The sequence below is a fragment of the Camelus dromedarius genome, chromosome 24 (genome assembly GCF_036321535.1).
Source record: "Camelus dromedarius isolate mCamDro1 chromosome 24, mCamDro1.pat, whole genome shotgun sequence".
In the NCBI taxonomy this organism is placed as follows: domain Eukaryota; kingdom Metazoa; phylum Chordata; class Mammalia; order Artiodactyla; family Camelidae; genus Camelus; species Camelus dromedarius.
This window is the reverse complement of record NC_087459.1, coordinates 12,704,961-12,729,132: the sequence shown is the minus strand read 5'-3', so window position 1 is coordinate 12,729,132 and position 24,172 is coordinate 12,704,961. Positions and strand designations below refer to the sequence as shown.

Sequence of the window (24,172 nt, the reverse complement as noted above, 5' to 3'; positions counted from 1 at the left end):
GAGCTGGTGCTAAGGAGACAGATACCCAGTGCACAAGTGGGTGCACAAGGACAGCAGTGCACAAGGACACGAAAGGAAACTGACATGAGTGTTAGCCCCTGGGTCCTTTTTTTCTCTTTCCCACATGGCTCCTGCGGTATTCTCAATTAGCAGTGCCTTGGAATCGTGCCATTTGTCAACAACTGGTTAGTGGAAAAACTGAATCCTAAAAAAGTCTGGGTGGATACACTTTACTTCTGTCCATGCTCTTTAATCAGATGACTCGGGGGGTCCTGGGGTGGAGGGACATACCGCATCTGGCCTGTCTTTTTAGGTGATAACAGTGGGTGCAGCGTGTCCCATCCTTTGCTGGAGTTGGGACACCTTCAGAGCAATGGACATGAGGGGGGGCCGACATGACCTGGGGGTCCTGGGAGAGCTTGGCGATGTCCTTCTCATAACTGTCGACATACAGTCGAACGGTGGTGCCCGCATTCCCGGTGCCGCTCAGTTGAAAGATGATGCGAGAACCATCTTCAATAATGAGCCGCAAGCCCTGATTTCTTGAAATGCTTCCATCCACCAGATCATTGTATTCAAAGTCATCAATTTTCTCCACAGTGTAGACTTTGTCGCCCACTGAGAACTGTTTCCCCACAAAGGAAAGATCAGCGATCAGGGCCTCCAAGGCCTTCATCATGTTGTTCACACCCTCGGCTTCCACCTCCTCATAACCATACTGGTGAAGAAATTCCAGCCATACTTTTGCCAGTGATCTTTGAGAGTGTCCTCCACACTCTGCGGGTGGCTAGGTTGGAAAGCCAAGCTAGGACAGCCCAGAGTGCATCTTTCTCACGGGTATAGTCAGAACCGTCCCGAAGCTCACCTCCCCACAAAGGGGCAGTTTGCTTGCATCCATCAGATTCCCAAAAAACTTCCCGCCAGTTGGAGTCTCGTACAAAGCGATCTTTGTCGCATTAGCCACCTGGTCCAGGGCACCACTGGTGGGCATGCTGCATACAGAGCCGCGGACCCAGTTTGCTGGAAGTATGGAATGCTGAAGATGTTGGCAGCAATGATGGCCATAGAGTCGGAAGTGTTCACAAAGAACCCATGCTTGCCCAGAATCATGTTTCACTCCCCATCTCCATCAAAGGCAGCCCCCAAATCATGCTCTCCTGTCTTCATGGTCTCCACCAGGTCAGCTGCCTAAGTGAGGCTGGGGTCAGGGTGGTGGCCTTTGAAATCCTCCAGGGGAACACAGTTAACTGCTAAGTTGTGGGGGCACCGAGCTCTTCACAGAGGATCTTCTTCACATATGGTCCCACCACTCCATGCATGGCATCTATTCGGATCTTTAGTAGTTCTTTTCAGTGCATTGAAATCAAAGACATTTCTCAGCATCGTAGCATAATCCACGATTTCCACTTTGAAGGGTTTGAACTTGTTTTCCAGGTCAAACTGCTGCTTTCCCAGAACCCCAAGTCTACTTTCAGATCAGGGAAAATTTCATATTCTTCGATTGTCTTGCTGATTTGGAAAATCTTATCAGTTATTGCTTCTGGGGCAGGACCGCCATTGGAAATATTGAATTTGATTCCAAAATCTCCATTGGGCCCTCCTGGGTTGTGGCTGGCTGTCAGAATGATCCCACCAATGGCTTTGATCTTTCTAATGATGCAGGACACAGCTGGGGTGGAGAGGATCCCATTCTGTCCAATAACCAAGCGACCCGTCCCATTGGCGGCGGCAATGCGGACAATGAGCTGGATGGCCTCCTTCATGTAGAACCTGCCGTCGCCGTCCTCCACCATGGTGGCCTCCGGCCGGTGCACCGGCTCCACGGTGGAGATGATACTCTGGATGAAATTCTCGGCATAGTTGGCATAGTTGGTGCTATGAAACACCTTCACTCGCTTCCGCAGCCCCCTTGTTTCTGGCTTCTGGTCTTGGTACGCCTTGGTCTTAACGGGCACAGTCTTCACCATGGTGGCAGTTTGCTTCCTGGGGCCCAAGCGGACTCTGCTAACCGAGGGGCGGCCGGAGCTGTGGCTGCAGCTGCTTTGGGATGAGGGCATGGACGAGGTCGGGGCAACGCCGGCTCGGCCCTGCTAGAGATTTTGAGGCCATCTCAACCCTTAAACGGGTACACCTGTTCCATGCTTCTTGCTCCCTCTCGTGGCAGAATTCTTAAGCTCCTGTGCCTGCTCTAAATCCTGCAACGCACTGATTTCTGACAGCCTTTTGTTTTCCCAAAGGTGGTGCTAAAGCATTAGCACCGCGAAGTTTGTGGTCTTTCTCTGGCCCAACGATTTGGGTTGGCTTTCTCTGTGTGCTCACTAGCTGTGTACAAAAGTTTGGTCTCACCATTGCTGTCAGGAGCACACACAGGGAGCTGGCCCCAGAGGGGTGCAGTGAGCACCTGGAGCGCTGAGAGTGCCTGTGGGCCAGCTGGCAAGTGAGGCGTTCCCAGTGGTGCATGGGCAAAGCTTCCTGATGCAGTTAGGTGGATCTGCATCCCTTTAAAGCCCTCTGAGGATCCTGTCTCCACTGGCCCAGTCTCTTTCCGCTCTCCAGTCATGCAGCTCAGGATTCAGTATCTCGGATGGGGAGAGAGTGAGCCCCTTCGGCAGCATACGGCACCGCTGGGGAAGCTGGGCGCTTACTTACATGCTCTCCGTTTCCCCTGCAGGAGAAATCACGGGCCGAGACCTCTCTTGGCACTAAGCTACACAGCCGTGAGGGAGGCGTGATGAGGGTAAAGTCAAGCTGTTCCTCTTACTCTCTCCCCTGTGTCCAGGCTTGTTTTTATTTTTTATTTTTTGGTTTTTATTTATTTATTTATTTTGCTCCAATCATGTCCTAGAACTTCTCCTCTGGAAGCTGGACTTCCACAAAGGCTCCCTCATCCACAGTTGAGATTGTCTAAGTCAGTGTTTTCCAGGTGCTCCCAGAACATGGCAGAGAAAGGCTAGAGCTAGTTCATGAGCCACTGCAGGCTCTGCAGCTGGGACCAAGGTCTGCCTGCCTATTACCTGAGCACAGGTGGGCAAGACTCCTCCCACATCTCCTGGCCTATGGTGCTGGATCCCACAGCTCCCTCAGTGGTCCCTTCGTCCATGGATGCCAAATTTTTGTTGATGGGAGAGGAAGGGACAAAAATGAGGGATGTCTATACCACGATGATGCTGACATCACCTACCCCATTTTAACTATTTTTAAGTGTACAATTCAATGGCATTAAGTATATTCATACTGCTGTGCAACCATCACCACTATCCATCTCCAGAACTTTATCTTCCCAACTGAAAGTCTGTGTCTATTAAACAGTAACCCTTCATCATCCCCTCCACCCAGCACCTGGTAACCACCATTCTACTTTCTGTCTCTGTGGTTATGTCTACTCCAGTTACCTTTCATATACGAGGAATCATACAATATTTGTCTTTTGTGTGTGTGTGTCTGGCTTTTTTCAGTTAGCATCTATGTTGTTCAAATTGGGTCCATGTTGTAGCATAGGTCAGAATTGCCTTCCTTTTTGAGGTTAATAGTATTCCATTGGATGGATAGACCACATTTTGTTTATTCACTCATCCACTGATGAACATTTGGGCTGTTTCTGCCTTTTGGCTATCCTAGTTTTTTTCTTGGTACTGCTCACACTTGCTCCTTGTTATGGACTGAATTATGTCCTGCTCAAATTCCTATGTTCAAGACCCACTGTGACTTTATTTGGAGATAGGACCTATGAGAGGGTAGTGAAGATTAAGGGAGGTAATAAGAGGGAAGCCGTAAGCCAACAGGGCTGGCGTTCTTATAAGAAGAGGAAGGGACACGAAAGATTTCTCCCTCCACATGCACAGAGTCCAGTTGAGGACATAGCAAGGAGGTGGCCACCTGTAAGCTAGGAAGAGTCCCCACCGTAAACTAAACCTCCCAGCACCTCAATATGTGACTTCTAGTCTCCAAAACAGAAACTTTCTGTTGTTTAAGCCGCCCCATCTGTGGTGTTTTCTTATGGCATCCAAGCAGACTAAGACGGTCCTGGATAATTCTTTGCTGTGGGAGGGCTGTCTTTGGTGCTTTTGCAAACATTTTGCAAACACCCCTGGGCTCTACTCACCAGTAGATGCCAGCAGTACCTTCCTCCCCACCCCTGGGGTGTGACACCCAAAAATGACCCCAGACATTGCCAAGTGTTTCCTGGGAAGCAAGCTTGTCCCAGTTGAGAACCACTGATGTAGAGGAATCGAAACACGTCTCTCTGGTCCTAAAGGTCCTGCCTCAGTTGCTTTCCTTTTCATGGGGGCTGGCTATGAGGGAAGGAGAAACATCCTGTGGGAGAAAAGAGGCAAGGAGCTGAGACTTCAGCACACGTTTGTGTTTTCAGGCAGTGCCAAGAATCCTGAGAATTAAATAGAGATTCCAGTACTTATTTTGTCCATGTTTTCTGGGGCCCAGCAAATTTGTGCTCTGTAAGTAGCAAAAGCTATTAAAAGTGAGTCAGCCTTCACTTTTAACAGATGAGTTGGTTGACGTTAAATGGGAAGAGGAATTCGGCCCTCTTTATTCTAGAAGGCACTGACTCCAGGACTCAGGAAACATTTAGTCACCTGGCTCTGATGAATTTCTCCCTTCAACCCACCTCTTCTGTTGGTTATTAATCATATCACTACTATTTGCAGTGAACTTGGAATTATTAAGATGAAGAATGTTTCCCCCTGCCCCAAACAAAATGTAAGAGTTTCTGAAAGTGGAAGTGAACTGAATAGAAGTGAGATCGTTTTTGCTCTAGCTTAAAAATGAAAATTTATTTCAGGTTTAAGAAGAATAAATAAAATTGAGATACACTGAAAAAAAAAATTGACATACACTGGAGGCCTGGCTCTGCACACAAAAGTGGATGCTAGGCTCAGCTTGCCTCTCGCAGCCCAGATTACATTGGTGCTTCCTTCTGCAGGTGGACACCATGACGCTCTGCCTGCCTTTGATTCACATCCCTCGTTGTTGTGCTCTAATTATCACATGTTGAGTAGCAGCACCCAGAGAAGCAGCAGTCCAAGGATAAAAGCCATCCAGTCTTCAGCTGGCAGAGCCATCCCAACAGAGAACAGCAAATAACCTATCATAAAGTGAATGATGAGTTCGCGGTACCGAGTCAAGACATTCCTTCCATGCTGCATCTTTTGGAACAAGGTGTTCGAGACAGGAGCGTGTGGGGTCCCAGGCATGGAGGGCTTGTGCTGGGGGCAGGAAGACAGAGGAAGAATTACAAATACAGTTGGAAGGCTGACTGAAAAACTCCTCATTTTGGAAGGGCGTTGTTTTCAATAGAAAGTTGATTTGTACTCACAAGGAGCATGACTGGTCAGACTAGATTTCTCCCCTATCTAGTTTCCTGGAGATAGTATGAAGAAGATAATGTTCTTGGATAATCTTAAATATCTTCCAAGAAAGATGCTCAAGAGAAGAGAACGCCCAGCTTTCATTCTGTCTGGCTTTGGACAACTTCAGGAAGCACTCTGTTATTGAGCAAATCCTAGTGAACTACTTTTGAACCTGGGTTCTACCCTGATTTCCTGAGGCATGCTAGAGAGCACGTGAAATGAAAGTGAGCTCTGTATGACTTTCTGAAACATTTTCACTATATGGCAAGTCATTTTATACTTTATACAAACAAACTTTATACAAACAAACATGATTAACAGAAAGTAAAATCCATATCAACTAAAGAATCAACAGTGTGAGCCACAATTGTTGTGTATCTAGAAAGTGGTCTGTAATTAATTCACACGGGTGAAATTAATTTCTATATAATTTCCCGCTCTGAACCTTTATTTATTTATTTTTTTAATACGGAGGTACTGGGGATTGAGCCCTGGACCGCGTGCATGCTAAGCACGCACTCAGCCCCTGAGCTATGACCCTTTTCCCTGAACTGTCTTTAAATACAAATGGGTCCTAAAGTCCCAGCCTTAGAAGGTATCCGTTGTTAAACAATCAGGCAGGCAGCCAAGACAGAAGTATTTAGTGACTTCAGTGTAAGGGAAAGGTTCCTCGGGGCCACACTTACACACCAGGCGATGGGGATTTGACCAAACAGAGAAACCATCATCTCTTTAGGAAAGTCTCTAACCTCAGTTTCTTCACTAGTAATAATGCCCACCTCATTTGGCAGTTGAGAGCATTAACTTATCAGGCTTAGCAGAGTGCCTGGCATCAACAGCTAACACCTATTACATTGTTTCAAGCCTGTCTCCCCTAGAATCAGAGTTTGCAGTCAGCTGAGTAGAGAGCTGAAATCTTTCCTCATGGACTATTTTTCTGAACAAGTTAGGTTCTTCCTTGTGGAACAGGTGCCAGGGAAGGAATCTGGGGCTTCATCCAACAGCTTTCACGTGGACTTATTCTAATGCCAAAGTATACAAGTTCAAGAATGTAAACAACACAGAGGAATAATCTTTTATGTATCAAACCTGGAACTTTTGAGATTTGATTTCTGACTCTCAAGTTGCAGGTCTTCAGCCCCTGTGGTTCAGTGGAAAGATGTAGAAATGGGAACTCCAGGATCCCTAGCAGACACCCCTTTCGTGGTGTGTGTTACCCTGTCTTCTCTTGTTTATATTTCCCCAAGGAGATGATCAGAACACGTATGTGCTCTCTTCTCCAAGACTTCTAGACACTAGTTATCCTTTAAAATTTGTCATTAGGTGATTGCACTTATACGTTTCACTTTTTTTTCCCTAGTAAAACCTCAGTATAGAGAAATGCCCTAAACAGATCCTTTGATAAGCTTACAACCTCATGAGAAACTAATTTCATCAAGTTCTGCATAATCATTATGCATGTTCAAGAAGTTTGCAGGTGTCCTTCATACACTTTTAACAGTGTTTTTTTAACAGATGCTTTTAGCAACGTTTTTAAAGTTTAGGACAACTTCCTAAGGCAGCCTAGAGTTGGGACTCTAGGAATTTGAGGACAGGGCTTCAAAGTTTGCAAAAGCACTTGAGAGATGCAGACCTCACAGCTCTATCAGGCCCTGCCTTCGAACAGCTTAATCTGGTAGAAGACAACAGCTATGTAATTAAATCTGTGCAATCAAGTTTTACTGGTGAGACTGTAGAGGTAGACACAGGTGACAACGTGAGAAGGGATGGAGAGATGGCAGGGAATAAACAGGAATGGGTCCTGCAAGGTATGGCCTTAGTCCTAAGACACAGCTGGCCTATGCAGAAGTGGGAGAAATCTTCCAGCTGGATAGGTTAGTAGTAAGCATCAAGACCATGTGGAGGGATACAGGATCATGTATGAGTGATGCCAAGTGACTTAGCATGGCCATGGTGGACACTGGGTTCTGAGAAGAGGGGAGAGGCCAGAAAGGAAGAGGCTGAAGAGGTTGGCAAGGCCCAGAAAATATAGAACTTTATAACAATTTCGTGACTGGGGGTTTGATCCTGAGAGCAGAACAGATTTTCCTGAGGTTTTTTTATTTTGTTTTTTTGGTTTTTTTGCAACATGGATGGACCTAGAGATGATCACACTAAGTGAAGTAAGTCAGACAGAGAAAGACAACTATCATATGACATCACTTATATGTGGAATCTAAAAAACTGAAACAAATGAACTTATTTACAAACAGAAAGAGACTCATAGATATAGAAAACAAACTTACAGTTACCAAAGGGGGAAGGTGGGGGAAAGGGATAAATTGGGAGTTTGGGATTAGCACATATACATTATTATATATAAAATAGAGAAACAACAAGATTCTTCTGTAGAGCACGGGGAACTATATTCAATAGCTTATAATAACCTATAATGAAGAAGAATATATGTATGTATAACCGGATCACTATGCTGTATACCAGACACTAATATAACATTGTAAATCAACTATATTTCAAAAAAAATCTTCATGAGTTTTAAGGTAAAGAAACATACAGTGAGTTGTTAACTCAGTGGACCTGGACTGTCCAAGCTCTACATATTCTGAAGGGCTTCGGGACTGGTCCTTGACCACTGTTTGGAGATAACTTCAATTTTTTTTTAAATTGAAGTATAGTCGATTTACAACATTGTGTTAGTTTCTGGTGTACAGCACAGTGATTCAGTTATACACAGAAGTATTCCTTTTCAGATTCTTTTCCATTATAAGCCATTACAAGATATTGAATATAGTTCCCTGTGCTCTACAGTAGGACCTTGTTGTTTGGAGATAACTTCTGAGCTTGGAATATACCACCTGACAAGACTATTTTGTATATCCAGACTTTGGGCCACACCATACAGCTTATGCTAATAATGTGATTTATGGTAAGTGCCTATTTTTGTATGCTAAGGGGCTTTGGGCTATGCTACGTCAGTCTGACCTTGGTGGGCAGGGCTGGAGACTGCCCACATGCCTACATAACTGACCCCCAGTGAGAACCCTGGACACCAGGGATTGGGTGAGCTTCCCTGATTGGCATGTTGTGGAATTGCTGGAAGAATTCAGTGCTGTTTATGCTACTCCACTGGGAGAGGACAGTTGGAAGCTTATGCCTTCAGAGTATATCCTAGACCCTGCCTTATGTGACCTTTTCCTGTGCTGATTTCAATCTGTATCCTTGAACAATGATAAACTGTAACCATGAGTAGAACAGCTATTCTGAATTCTGTGAGTCCTTCTAGCAGATTCTCAAATCGAGGATGCTCTTGGGCACCCCACACAAGAAATTTAAAAAGCTTACCTTTAACATTGAAGAATGAGTACATTTGGTTATGAGAATGATGGATTTGAGCAGACTGTTGTTAGGGAGTCCAGAAAGGAGATATGAGGGACTCAACGAAAGCAGTGTTAGTAGGGACTGAGGGAAGTGTCGCTGAAGACAAATGAATAAGCCTTGATGACTGATGGTGTGTGCAGGAAGTTGGGGGAGAGGAGTGAGGGGTATAGGAATTGGGATCAGCCTGCCTGAGTAACTGGGCTTATAGTAGCTCCATTTTCTAAGATTGGATGCACAGGAAAAGAACAGTTCTAGACGGAGGATGGATTCTGTTGTAGGCATGTCAGGACGGACATGGGGCACAATCTAGGTGGATAGTTCTAGGGGGAAACACCTCCAAGCCCAGATAGAGATGAGGGTTGCCAGCATGCAGAGAGCAGCTGAGGCTGTGGAATAGGCAGGATCGCCCTGAAGGAATATGGCGAGAGCAATGGGAAGGGTCAAGTACGGGACGTAGAGGCACGCTGGCTGCTTGATGAACCCCCATGTCTTCTGTAAGGCAAGGGGTTCTGCTGGCTATTCTCTGCTAAGTTTCTCCCTACCTATGAAGGCTAGAGGTGTGCCCCACTTTTTATATCAGATCATCTGGTTCTGCTCCAAGAGAACAGAAATTTCTTGCAGCTTTTGTGCCTGTCACATCATAGCTACTTCAATACTTCTTTAACAGGGCGATTCTGAAACAAATGAAGAACAGCTACTGGAGGAAAGTGTAGAAACTGGTTTTTGGCTACCAGAGTTGAACTCCCATGATTAGATGAGAAAAATTCACTCCTTTAAGTACCACGTACAATTGTTAGCTGGAAACAGTGATCAAGGTTGAGAAGTTGGGCATGAGAGGGCAGAAAGTCATGCACAAGCCACAAGGACTCCACTACCTTTCAGACCTGGTAAATCTTTTACACTCAGCAAGGAAGCTCTGAGTTACTTCTAACTCGGCTATTGACGGCACTTGAGGCGTTTCTTTAATGGTGTTGCCCAGAACACTCGTCCTCAAGTGATGATTTAAATAGAAAGTTTCTTTGTCATGTGAGTTTGCGAAATGCTACAGACTCTTGGATTTCATAATACACAAGAGTCCTCTAAAGGCTCTGGGGGGTTTCACAATGAATACTTTCTCTTGTTAAACCCAGTGTTTCCCGAAGTCACCTGGCCATTGAACCACATTCCACCAAAAATCTTTAAAGATCCTGCAGAACTCATCTCACTAAATACTGAGTTTGAATACTCCAAATGCCTTTCACAGTGTAGGTGCAATTTGAAGATCGCTTTTTGATACCAAACATCCTAAAAGAATGCAGAGCAAACTTTCCTATCTGGTGGAGCCACAATTTTCTCTAGTTTACATGAAGGAAGATATGGAAGATTGTATAATTCAGGTGAACCACCGACTTTGTAGTGGAAGAACTTTGGCATTGGGCAGGTCTGTGCCGAAGGACAGCAATGAAGAGCTTGGGCACGGAGCTGCACTTCCTGGGTTCAAAGTCCTGCCTTTGTCATCGTCTACCTACCTGACCTTGGGCGAATTGCTTCATCTCTTGGCTCACGTGTCTCCATCTGTAGAGGGGGTGGTGAGAGCAGTAATGCTCACCTCATGGAGTGGTTTACATTACCCAACACATCACAAGTGTTCCACAAGTGTTAGCTATTTCTCTTAAGTTATTGTGGGTTTCATATTTATTAATTGGTACAGCAGTGTAACAAAGTCATTTTAAAAAGTGAGGATCGTTCTGGTCCATTAGAGTATTTTAACTTAAAATGACTAGGAAATTAGCCAACATTTTCTGAGAATAACAGTCATTGTTCTACAGATGAAGCAGAGGAAGAGAGGAGTGAAATAATGAAGGGACTCTGCATTTTCAAGAATCCCGTACAAACAGACTTATGGTCACAGAAAACAAATTGTGGTTACCAGGGGGGAAGGAAGGGCAGGGTAGATTAGGAGTTTGGGATTAACAGATATACATTACTATATATAAAACAGATAAACAACAGGGACCTACTACATGGCACAGGGAACTATATTCAATTTCATGTAATGAGCCGTCAAGGAAAAGAAAGTGAAAAAATATATATGTATATATGTACATGTAGAACTGAATTGCTTTGCTGTACACCTGAAACTAACATTGTAAATCAACTACACTTCAATAAAAAATAAGAATTAAAAAAAAAGAATCCTGTACAAACTCTCAGAAAAATGATATAGTCATTTTCAAAAACTCCAAGTTTACTTACCTGGTATAAAAGGTGGTTTTCAAGCAAAGATCAAGAAGCTGTTTCATGAACAAGTAGCCTTCAAAAACAAACAAAGATAAAACCAAAATCACTGGAGAAAAATGACACTTTCTCTTCCTTTCAGAAGGAGTAGGCTCTTGATTAACTAAAACAACAAGGGTTTCCAGGAGGAACCCATTATTACACTGTGGATTAATATTTTTTGCATAACTGAGTGCATGATAATTAGCTGCCCATGTACAAGCTTGCTTCAGAAATCATTTCAAAGTCTGTGAACAAATATTAATCAGTTACTGAATAAGTAGTTTGATAATAAATATCTATTAAGAATATATACACTTAACTGACTGTTTTTCAATGAGTTAGTTGTACTCCTTAACTTTTGGTTGGGTTGCACATGCTCCTGATTTGCTAAGGTGAAAGATGCCAACCAAAGAAGGGTAATTTTAAACTACTGCATAGTTTCAATCTCCCTACAAAATGCTTACTTTTAGCCATTTATTAAGAATGTGTAACTTTTTTATTTAAAAAGAAGTTTTAGGAAAGAAAACTTGGAAAGTAGAGGCCAAGGGAAAAGAATAATAAAGGAAAACATGCATGCAGACAAAGGCCAGAAGAAAACACATTGAAATAGCAGCGATTGAGATTGTAGAAGCACTCAAAGAACATAAATTTACGCTATCTTGTTACAAACTTTTAAGTAGGGAGAGTTCTGAATACTTTAAATGATTTCGTGGAGATGCCCCCATTTCAGTGATTGGAAAAAAAAAAAAATCAAAGCACCTAAGCGATTTGTTGTTGATACTTAAAAACGATGCCAAGAAATTGCCTTTAAGGAAGATCAAGAGAGGACTCTCTGGTGAAGCAGAGCTTCGTAACAGCTCCAACTTCCACCTCCTCCTATTAGGATGGCTCAGGAATAGGGCACTCAGGATAGCTTTCATTTTCTGATAAATTCAGAACATATGTATTTTTTAGGTGGAGTATAATCTATAAAAAATGTTGAATCACTATATTGTACATCTGAAACTAATATAACATTGTAAATCAACTACACTTAAAATAACCCTCTGGTAACTTTTATTCTGAGTCATCAGGATAATGTTAAACAAGTTAAATTCAAACATCATTTCACAATTTTCTAAGAAAGGGCTCTGACCAGTTAAGATACTCCCTATAGTTCTCAAATATTTTCAAAATTAAAGAAAATTCTGATAACCAATAGCCATTAAAATGCTCTTAAGCAGAAGGAATTTTAAGTTCACATGAAGGAAATCTTAATTTCAAGAGAAAAAAATTTTTTTAAGAAAACAAACTTCTAAATAGCACCAAGGCATTTTATGTGAAAATTTTATTTCACTTACCTATTGTAAAAAGTAGCTCCTAGGCAAAAAATTAGAAGACATTTCAAGAAACAGACAAGATCTTCTTTAACCTGCAGAGACAAGCTGTTTCTTGGGAGAAGAAACATTCACCTTTTCTCCACCCCTCACCTTTTAAAATATAGGGGGTGGATTGCCATTAATTACAAAAACGTGGATTTTTGGAGGGACCCACTTTTACAACTCAGATTTGTATTGTTTTCCTTTTCTTTCCTAATTAAGCTGGCGGTTTCAATGCCCGTCTTTAAGCAGTGAAGGGTCTCATTAATAGGAACTGTAAGCAACACTTGTTCCCATAGGGCAGAGGTTCTCAATTGTGTTGCCCACAAGAATCAACCACCTAAGGAGCTTTAAAAGATACGATTGCCTCTGCCCTGACCCAAACCACCCGAATGAGAATCACTGGGGATGAGGTTCTGCATTAGGAGAAATGAAAAGCACCCAAGTTATTCTAAAGCTCATCCAGGGTCAAAAAATACTGCTGTCAACAAAGTAACTAGAAGGTAATTATGTATAAATTAGAGAATAATACATTGATTTTATACTATCCTCTGTTTCAACTAGAAACTATAAAATGCCTCCTCCCTTGGTTTCACTGGATGCTATTTTGACACAGGTGTTGCTTCTACGTGAAAGTGTTACTTCTACGGGAAGGCTACGTCAAGCTATTGCATTGATTCTCAAAGTGTGGTCCCCAACCAGCAGCATCAACATCACCTGAGAACTTGTTAGAGCTGTAAATGACCATGCCCCACCTAGACCTGCTGAATCAAGGGCTAGAGCCCAGCAATTAGTGTTTTAATAGCACTTTAATATACCCTGAAGTTTGAGAACCACCCAGCTATTGTAACACTTTAAACCTACAGCTGCCACTTTCGATGCAGGATACTCAGTTAAATATGAATTTCATATAAACACTTTTAGTATAATTTTGTCCCAACTATTGCCTAAGATATACTTACACTAAAAAAAAAAATTTGTTTGTCTGAAATTCATATTTAACTGAGCATACTGTATTTTTATTTCCTAAATCTAGCAACCCTATTTAAATCTTACCCACATAGCTTTTAATTTTAGACCTGTAAGAACAAGATGAATGAGTCATTTTTAGAATAAACCTTTCTTTATTTATAAAAGTAATTTTATAAAGAAAATTTGAAAAAGACAACTAAGTTGAAAGGGAAAAAAAAAAGGAAAACGTTCCACTCACTGCAAATGCAACATGAAAAAATATACCAAAACGTTCATAATGTTTATGCTTGGCAGAATGGTATCATGAGTAATATTATTTACTTGCAGACTTAAATTCTGAATAATTCAGAACAGTTTGACTAATTGAGAGGAAGTATATCCATTTCGGTGATGCTAAAACCAAACACAAAAGGAGATTTGCAGTTGATTTCAAAAAAGCAAACAAAAAAAAAAAGAAAGAAAGAAAAAGAAAACTAAGGTATTGCCTATTTGGAAGTTTTGTAGAGAAATAGGGGGACAGTACACTCCTGTCATCTGTCTGCTTTGATTAATTTCCACCTTTCATTCCAGAGCTTCTGCGGAGGAAGGTGCTGGAAGGTGGGGGAGAGAGATTAAGTGTGGAGTTTGGAGGTGGGATGGATGTGCTTGTCTCTTGGCATTTTATTTTATTTTTTATTTTTTAAATGATGGTACTGGGGATTGAACCCAGGACCTCATGCACGCTAAGCAGGCTCTCTACCACTGAGCTATACCCCTCTTGTCTCTTGGCGTTTTAAAAATATATTAAAAAAAAAAAAACTTCTATAATTCTAAGAATTGTCAAGATAATGTTTTTTAAAAAAGAACTATCATTTCTTGAAACATTTTTCTGACTAGAAAAGTAATACTTATTCTTTATACAAAAATTGGAAATTTGTAGAAAAACACAAAGAATAACAATCAACGGAGAAAATTATTAAAATTTATGCAAAGCCTTTGTAGCTTTTTTCCAATACGATATAGACATAACAAATGTGAGGTTTTATTACTGCACTTCTTGATTTATAACCTAGTTTGTTGCCTCAAGAGCATATTTGAGGGGGAGGGTATAGCTCAGTGGTAGAGTGCTTGCTTAGCTTAGCATGTATGCAAAAAAATATGTTTAATAAATAAAATGTAAAAAAAAAAGAATGTATTTGAATCTTTTCTCAGATCGTTACATTTTTCCCCACATAGTTTTGGGGATGATGTCGTATTTAGTTATAGGGATGGCTATATAATAATTTAATCCCTTGTTGTTGAACATTTAATTTTCCTAGTTTCCACAATTGCATATATAGAACATCTTTGGTTACAGGTCTTACTGTGTATATCTGATTATTTCCTTAGAGTAGATTTCTAGTCCTTAAAAGAGACATTGCTGGGTCCAAGGGCATTCTTCTTAAATGCAGGCATTTTAATGTACGGGATATAGAGCAGGACTTTACTTGGGGCTTCAAAATTGGTGACTAGGACCCTGCCAAAGAGAACCAGAGTCCCCTTCAGAAAATGAGGGGTTCACAACTACCCTGGCCATCCATCCTTCCCCCAGTCTATACAAACTTGGGAAGGAGAGACACCATGCTTGGGAGCTTTGTGGACAGTGCCATGAAGGAAGCCCTGAGCAACTACTTATAAAAGACTTGGAGGAGTGGGCTATAAAATAGGGAGACTGGATGGGTGGATGTGTGCCACGCAGGGAGAAGAGGACTCGGGAGACGACAAGGCAGAGTGGTGCTGGTGGAGCCACCAGCATCTCCACTATCCGGTGTAGTAAGGATGTGGGAGTCTTCCCTGCTCTGGTGGACCCTGGGGGGAGGGAGAGAAGGTTTTCAATAGAAACTGCAAAAGTATAAATTTTGAAAGATTGAGATACAGATGAAATAAATAATATTTTAAAATACACTGATACATCATAATCACCCAAAGTCCACAGTTTACTTTAGGGTTCACTGTTGGTGTTATATATTTTCTGGATTTGGATGAAAGTATAAAAACATATATGCATCATTATATCTGTTAAAAAACAAAATTCAGCTGGGTAAACTTAAAGATCTAATTGGCTCTTTTTGTTTGTTTGTTTTAACACATTAAATCGAGCATTTTCACTGCCCTGAAAATTCTCTGTGTTCGGCTTATTCATCTCTCCCTAGTCCCTGCAACTGTGGATCATTTTGTTGTTTACATAGTTTTGCCTTCTCCAGAATATCATATAGCTGGAATCATTTAGTACGTAGGCTTTTCAGGCTGGCTTCTTTCATTTGGTAGTATGCCTTTATGGTTGCTCCATGTCTATTCATGGCTTGATATCTCATCTCATTTTAGCACTGAGTAATATTCCATTGTCTGGATGTACTACAGTTTATCCATTTATCTACTGAAAGACATTTTGGTTGCCTCCAAATGTTGGCAATTATGGTTAAAGCTGCTAAAAAGGTCATATGCAGGCTTTTGTGTACACAAAGCTTTCAGTTCCTTTGGGTAAGTACTGGGAGTGCAATTGTTGAATCTTAGGGTAAGAGTATGTTTGGTTTTGTAAGAAATTGCCAACTATCTTCCAAAGAGGCTGTACCATTTTGCATTCCTGCTAGCAGTGTATGAGAATTTCTGTCACTGCACATCCTTGTCAGCATCTGGTGTTGTCAATGTTCTGGATTTTGGCCATTCTAACACGTGTGTAGTGGTGTTACATTGTTGATTTAATTTGCATTTCCCTGATGACATATGATGTGGTGTATCTTTTCATATGCTTCTTTGCCATCTGTATATCTTCTCTGGTGAAGTGTTTGTTAAGCTTTTTGGGCTATTTTAAAATTGGGTTGTTTGTTTTCTTATTGTTGAGTTGTAAGAGTTCTTTGTAAATTTTGGACAGCACTCCTTTATCAGATATGTGTTTGCAAATATTTTCTCTCAGTCTGTGGCTTGTTTTCTCACTCTCTTGACAGTGTCTTTTGCATAGCAGAAGTTTTTAATTTTAGTGATTTAGTAATTTTAGTATATCGTTTATTTAATTCATGGATCATGTCATATTTAAAAATTCATCACCATACCCAAGGTCATCTAGATTTTCTATGTTATATTCTAGGATTTTATAGTGTTGTATTTCTCACTTAGGTCTTTGATTCATTTCAGTTAATTTTTGTGAATGGTGTAAACTCTCTGTCTGAGATGACTTAGGGGCCCTCTGAAGCATCCCAAAGGTAGCTAGAGGTCAGAAGAACTTCAATTAGAATTTGATCTTTGGGAATTTTGTCAGAAATATCAAAAAAGTTTCAAAACATTTGGTCAAATAGGATCATAGGGCACCATAAATCAATACTTAGTCTCTTAACAAAAGTGACAATAAAAGATTTCAAAAGCAAATACAGAAAGTTATAATAAAGTATTTAAAAGATAAACAATGTTATGAAAAAGTAGCTCAATATTAAAAAAAAAAACAAAAACTTTGTTCTCTTGACAGAGAAAGGAACCAAATTCAGGTTCTGTATTATCCTACTTTTAGTATTAAAATTCATTTACTCAATTAAGTTCATTCTGTCTTAGTCCTGAGCATGCATAGAATTGCTTCCTGAAGATTCTTCTTTTCCCTCTTGCATACCTTCTATAACTTTCTGTATCCATATTAATTTGTCCCTTATTTTCTTTCCCATTTAGGAATAACCAGCTTCAGGGCCAAATTACTTTCTTTCCCATAACAAAATGCATTTCCATTCCTTATACCTTCTTTTTCACTGCATGCAAAGATGTTTTCCTCAGTAATTTTTAGTTTTAATTACATACATTAATTAGAATTCTCAACTCTTAAAAACCTTAATTTCTTGTGAAACCTAAGAAGAAATTGTGAACCGTTTGTCATACCAACATTTCCTGATTGAAAAATTTATGAACGTATTCTATAACCTCTAGAAAAACACATTTTCTCGTAGCATAATTTCTTTCCTCAGTGTGGTACAAGGTATGTATCTAATAAACACAAATATCTTTAGTTTTTTTTCTCATAAGAAAACAAAAGTAGGTAAACTTATTCTAGTTTAGTAATTAATATTTCAGTTTTTTATCTTATTTGAAATGATCTGGGTATTCAATGAATTTCCATCATTTAACTTAATTTAGCAAAACTCTAAAGATTTAAGCTATCAAATATCTGGAGAAACTTTTTAAAAATAGACATACTTGATTAATTATTCCTAAAGAGTTCACCTAAAAGCTTTTATCTCACATTTCTTCAAAGGAGACATACCGATGGACAATAGGCACATGAAAAGATGCTCAATATCGCTAATTATCAGAGAAATGCAAATTAAAACTACAATGAGGTATCACTTCACATTGGTCAGAACGGCCATCATTTAAAAGTCCACAAACAATGCTAGAGAGGCTGTGGAGAAAAGGAACTCTCCTACACTGCTGGTGGGAATGTAACTTAGTGGAGTCACTAAGGAAAACAGTACGGAGATTCCTTAAAAAACTAAAAATAGAGTTGCCATATGATCCAGCAATCCTATTTCTGGGCATATATCTGGAGAAAATTCTAATTCGAAAAGGTACATGCACCCCTGAGACAGGAAGAGGGCAGAGCACAGCCATTCAGGAAATAACAACAGTTAACACCAGGATGGTGAAAAAGTCAACCTCTAGCAGGCCTTGAGGCTCAAGATGGTGGGAGATTTGACTTCTAGTAGACCTTGAGCTTCATTGTACGCCCATTGTAATATATTAGCATGGTGCGTAGCATGCCCACAGGCACCATAATAGCCCCAAGTCTAGCCACAAAAGGTCAAAGAGTAGGAAATGGTCAACTTCCTGGGAATCCCAGCCCCTTCCACAGGCAAGCTAGACTGGTCCTTCCATTTATTAGCATATGAAGCTACCGAAGCCCATTAAAAACTGGCAATACTGCCCCTCACTGTCTCTCTCTCTTCCCCACCCCACTTTGGAGATGGCTCGCACTCTGTCTGTGGAGTTTGTACCTACTTTTACTCTAATCTGAGCACCCAACCCCCATATCTCGTGGCCTTTCTCTTGCATTTCAATGTATCTCTCTAAATAAATATACCTTTACTCAACTGTGGCTCGCTCTTGAATTCTTTCCTGCACAAACCCAAGGACCCACACTTGGTGGACACGTCCCAGGGGCTCAACCGTAGCCTGGGACACGGCCTTTCTCACACCCACACCCGTTTTTCCTGCATCACTCCTAGAAGAATGTTTTCCCCTTAGGGTTGGAATTCTGAAAATTTGTTTCATCAAGCTGGTAAAACCAGTTTTGGATTGTCAAATGAGCCTCATCTTGGGCATTTTTCTCCATTCTAGTGAATATTGTGGCCATGTAGTATTACAAACAAAAATCATCTTTTAGGCTTTAGTCCTGGAACCAGAACTAAAGGTGGTCCAGTTTTGTAAGAACCATCTTGAAGGCCTATTTTTAGGAACTGAACTTTTGTTCCCCGTATCAGTCAATTAGAATAGTGCACCTCCTTTCACACACACACACACACACACACACACACACACACACACACACACACACACACACACACACACACAGGCAAACACAATAAAAGCCCAACTGATGCAGGAAAATGGATGCGGGGCATGAGGAGGGCCATGTCCCAGGTCTCCGTTCAGCCCCTGGGACATGATGTGGGTCCTTGGCTTCACGCAGGAAAGAATTCAAGAGCGAGCCACAGTTGAGTAAAGGTAGATTTATTTAGAGAGATACATACTGTATAGAGTGTAAGACAAGAGAAAGGCATGGAAAGAGGTGTGGGAGTTGGGTGCTCAGGTTAAGTAAAAGTTGGTACACACCCCATAGACAGAGGGCGGGCCGTCTCCAAAGAGAAGATAGTGAAAAATTGCCGCTAGGCATGGTGTTGTCAGTTTCTACGGGCTCAATAGCTTCACAGGCCTACAGGTGGGACCATTCCAACTGCCCTGGGGAAGAGGCCGAGATTCCCAGGAACTGGACCACTGCCCATTCTTTGGCCTTTTGCAGTTAGCCTTAGGACTGTCATGGTGCCTGTAGGCATGTTATTTATCACATTGTTGCAGTGAGCGTATAATGAAGCTCAAGGTCTACTAGAAGTCAAACCTCTTAATCTTCAAGGCCAAGTAGGAATTAAATCTTCTACCATTTTGGTGAATCTTCCACCATTTTGGTGTTAAATTGCTATCATTCCTTGAGTGGCTGTGCCCTGCCTCCTTCCCTCCTGTCTCACAACCAATTCCAAAAGGCTCAAAGCCAAACCAATTCCAGAAGGCTCACTCTGGTACAAATAGCATAAAAGCTGATACATGAGGAGTTTCATCCCTTTTACCTTCCCTTTTATAAAACAGCTCTGGTTGAAAGATAGTGCTATAATTTAGGGAGCCGTTAGGGGCCATTGTTCTCCCGTTTTTAAGGAATACTGAGATTAAGCCATATTACAATAAAATATCATTTTTTTCCTTTTCATAACTAAAAATTTCCCATTTCTGTAAAATACACCCTAGGGGGCTACAAGATGCAACAGAGCTCTGGTTACCTATTATTACTTGTTCATAGCCAGTGTTGTCAAGTATCAGGCAAACAAACAAACAAACCAGTGCAAAATGGTTTCTCAGTATCACAGTTCCCTTAATCCAAAACGGAAAACCCCAACCAATGCTCCACTAAAAGGTGAAGCCAAATGCAATAGGGAAGAATACCCTGGTGTTGTCCCATGCAAGCTCTGCTACTTAATCGGAGATGTCGCAACCAGCCAATGCCTTGTTTCTTTCACCACAAAATCAAAAGCATTGTGGGCCAATAGCAAGCCCTTGGGGCAGTCCCTGATATGAAGGTGCTCGGGCAGCTGCTGAATAAGATCTTAAGAGCCACCACTGGCCAGGGGTCCATGTGCCACGAGCAAGAGACCTTCATAGTTGCCAAAACTGTTACCAAGTCAAACTTGGTTCCCTTGCCTGACATGCAGCAAAGCCAATCTACTGACACCAGGTTGTGGTGAAGGAAAGCACAGCGTTTATTGCAGGACCCCAAGCAAGGGCGTGGGAGACAAGCCTCAGATTCACTCCAACTTGGTCTTTGAGCTAGGGATTTTTTTTAAGGTGAAGAACAAAGAGGCTGCGATTAACCATTGTCTTGTGATGCTTCTGTGACATTTCTTGTTTTGGGTGTCAAGCTTCTCTGGACAGGTGGTTCATGGCTCTGGAATCTGTTAGCTCATCTTGCCCTGGAGAAACAACCTGAGTTTTTACATTAACAATGATATCTATGAGAGCAATGTTAGGCATCAACAATATTATCAACAACAAACAATTTTAGTTACCTGACTCCGGTCAATTAGTGTTCAGTTAGCACAGGATTGAGATCAGAGGGGTGAGAAATGGAATACAATTTTGCAGAGAGAGATTAATCATAAACTCAGTAATGGAACTTGGTTTTAGGCGGACTTGCCTTCATCTTTCCACTGTTACTCTTACATCTAGAAAAAGTCATATATAAATGTACCTATAACCTTTCCCCTTTTCTTAAACAAAACAGGCCCTACTAGATGTTCTACTTTACAATTTACTTTTTTTCACTTCACAGTATATCCTGATGACTCATAGCTATCTGCAGAGTTCTTTCTCATTAAAACTGTGCAGTTTCTTACAGTATTTGTCTTCCTCCATATGACATTTCACTTAGCATGATACCATCCAAGTCCATTCATGTTGGTATAAATGGAAAAATTTTATTCCATTATTCATATATATATATGACTGAGCAGTATTCCATTGTGTGTGTGTGTGTGTGTGTGTGTGTGTGTGTATACCACATCTTCTTTATCCATTCATCTGTTGATGGACACTTAGGTTGCTTCCATGTACTGGCAATTGTAAATGATGCTACTATGAACATTGGGTGAATGTATCTTTTTGAATTGGTGTTTTGGGGCTATTTCGGATGTATACCCAGGAGTGGAAATACTGGGTTATTTGATATTTCTATTTTTAGTTTTTTGTGAAATTTCCATACTGTTTCCACAGTGGCTGCAAAAATTTACATTTCCATCAACAGCACACAAGTGTTCTCTTTTCTCCACAACCTTGCCAACATTTGTTATTTGTGTTCTTTTTGATGATAGCCATTCTGACAGGTGTCAGGTGATAGCTCATTATGGTTTTGATTTGTATTTCCCTGATGATTAGTGATGTTGAGCATTGTTTCATGTGCCTGTCGGCCATCTGTATTTCCTCTTTGGAAAAATATCTATCCAGTTCTGTCCATTTTTTAATCAGGGTTTTTTTTTTATATTGAGTTTTATGAACTGTACACATATCTTGGATAATAACCTCTTATCAGTCATATCATTTGCAAATATTTTCTCCCATTCAGTAGGTTGTCTTTTGTTTTGTCAATGGTTTCTTTTGCTGTGCAAAAGCTTTTAAGTTTAATTAGGTCCCATTTGCTTACTTTTGATTTTATTTCCTTTGCTTTAGGAGATGGATCCAAAAGAGTATGGCTATGATTTATGTCAAAGAATGCTGTGCCTATATTTTCCTCTAGGAGTTTTATGGTTTCCATTCTTGCATTTAGGTCTTTTATCCATTTTGAGTTTATTTTTGTATATGGTATGAGAAAATATTCTAATTTCATTCTTTTACATGTATCTGTCCAGTTTTCCCCAGCACCATTTATTGAATACACCGTCTTTTCTCCATTGTATATTCTTGCCTCCTTTGTCATAGATTAATTGACCATAAATGCATGGGTTTGTTTCTGGGTTCTCTGTTTTGTTCCATTGATCTGTGTGTCCATTTTTGTACTAGTATTATTTGTTTTTGATTATTGTAGCTTTGTAGCAATAGTCTGAAGTCAGGGAGCGTGATAAGCTACAAGGATATATTGTGCAATGGAGAATAAAGCCAATATTTTATAATAACTATACATGAAGTATAACTCTTAAAAATTGTGAATCACTATTTTATACCTGTAACTTATATAATATTGTACATTAATTATACTTCAATAAAAAAGTCCTGTTTCTTATTAAAACTTATAAAAATTGTAAGGTTGTACCCTATTGATAGGCATTTATGTTGTCTCCATTACTTTGCTGTTACAAAAGTTAAAATTTAATAGCCTCAAGCCTATGCCATTTTAATTTTTTTTTTTGCCAGGATATTTTTGTGATAGATTCTTAGAACTAGATTCCTGAATCACGAAGTAAACACATTTATTTTTATTCTATACACATTAAACAACAGTTCCCCTCTCCCCCCTCCCTGCAGCCCCTGGTAACCACATAAATCCAAAGTTTTTAAAAGAACTACAAAACAGAAACCCCAAACAGATGGAAATCTTTATCCTTATACTCATGTCTCTGAGTTTTCAGAATTATATCAAGATAGTTTTTCAACAGATGAATTTTATTGAATGAAAGTTTATGAATCTGGTTTTAATTTTAAGTTTTTTCTCTGAAGCACAAAAGTTTAGGTTCTCATAAAAATTTGAAAAATAAAAATACAAAGATAAAAATAAGAGTCATGCAATTCATCCAGAAGATAACCAGTAACCATTTTGATATGTTTCATTCACTTTTTCTATTTTCCTTCCTCACTCCTCTGCCTGTTCAAGAGAGAGCCCCATGTATGCACATGGAGTAGGCAATATATATATAGATATGTTTATATATGGCTCTCTCTCTGTTGTATGGTCTGTAATGTGAAGGTAGGATCATACTGTAAATTTCTTTTCAAAGCATTTTTAAATGGGCCATTAAATGTTCTTCAAAAACACTCTATATTAGAACGGATGCATATGAAATTCTCATAATTTAACTCCCTTTTAATTGTTGGATATTTAGGTTGTTTCTAGGTTTTTGCTGTTTGTTTAGGGTCAACTTTGTGTATAAATCTTCTCTGAGGAGTTTATTTTCTTAGAGCTATTCCTAGAAATGGGTTGCTGAGTCAAAGGGTGTGCCAGTCTGTACTGGGATTCACTGTACTATTATCTGTGGTTTTATGAGCTGGAGAAAGTGCACAGATTCACACCATCCCCTGTATGTACAGTTATTTTATCTTCTACTCATAAAAGAGCACCCACTTCCATCACATAGAAGAAATTGTTTCACTCACCAAACATATGTAGCAACCTCTTGTCAATAGACCAGTATGAAACACAAAGATGTAGTTAGACTGAGACCAACACTAGGGCACAGTTAATTGATACGCTTAACCCATCCTTAGGAAGGGAAGTGATTTGGCTCCATTCACATTCTGTCACATCTCCTCATCTCTCATCACATTCAACGGAGGCACCTCTGGACCAGACTTACAATTTAGGTTATTATAAATATGTTGATTGAGGACAGAGTATATCATTAGTATATTTGGTGATGATCTCAATGCTCCAATTATCTAACATAATTGGGAACAAATTATTCTGTATAAATGAGTTTTGCAGATGATTGAGGCTAACAGTTAAAATGGTAAAGTTTGAGGTGCAAAAGTTCCAGTATTAAGAATAGATTTCCTGCCTTCTTAATTATAATGGACCCATCAGTGTAAATGAGTTTTCCTCCTGGCATATTGATTGGGGATTTCCTTGAAAGCAAAAGTTTTTGTCCCTAGATTTTTGTGGGATACTTTATTCTCCGTTGCCCATGGGGAGACATTCAGAAGAAAGAAAATGTTTTTTACCCCATGTTTTGGAGCATCTAAAACCCATAATCTGTGTGGACAAGCTTTAATTGGACACTTGTATGCCAGGCTGGCCAGTGCTGGGCGACCAAAAGGAGAGCCCCAGGTCTTGCCTTGAAGAGCGCACTCCAGTGGGGAGGCAGTGACTTCAGAGTC

The 24,172-nt window shown here is 40.4% G+C and overlaps 1 pseudogene; it reads right to left on the bottom strand.

The window, feature by feature from the left end:
- Positions 1–309: 309 nt before the first annotated feature.
- LOC105091382 (phosphoglucomutase-1-like) lies at positions 310–1,967 on the bottom strand (annotated as a pseudogene).
- Positions 1,968–24,172: the final 22,205 nt, after the last annotated feature.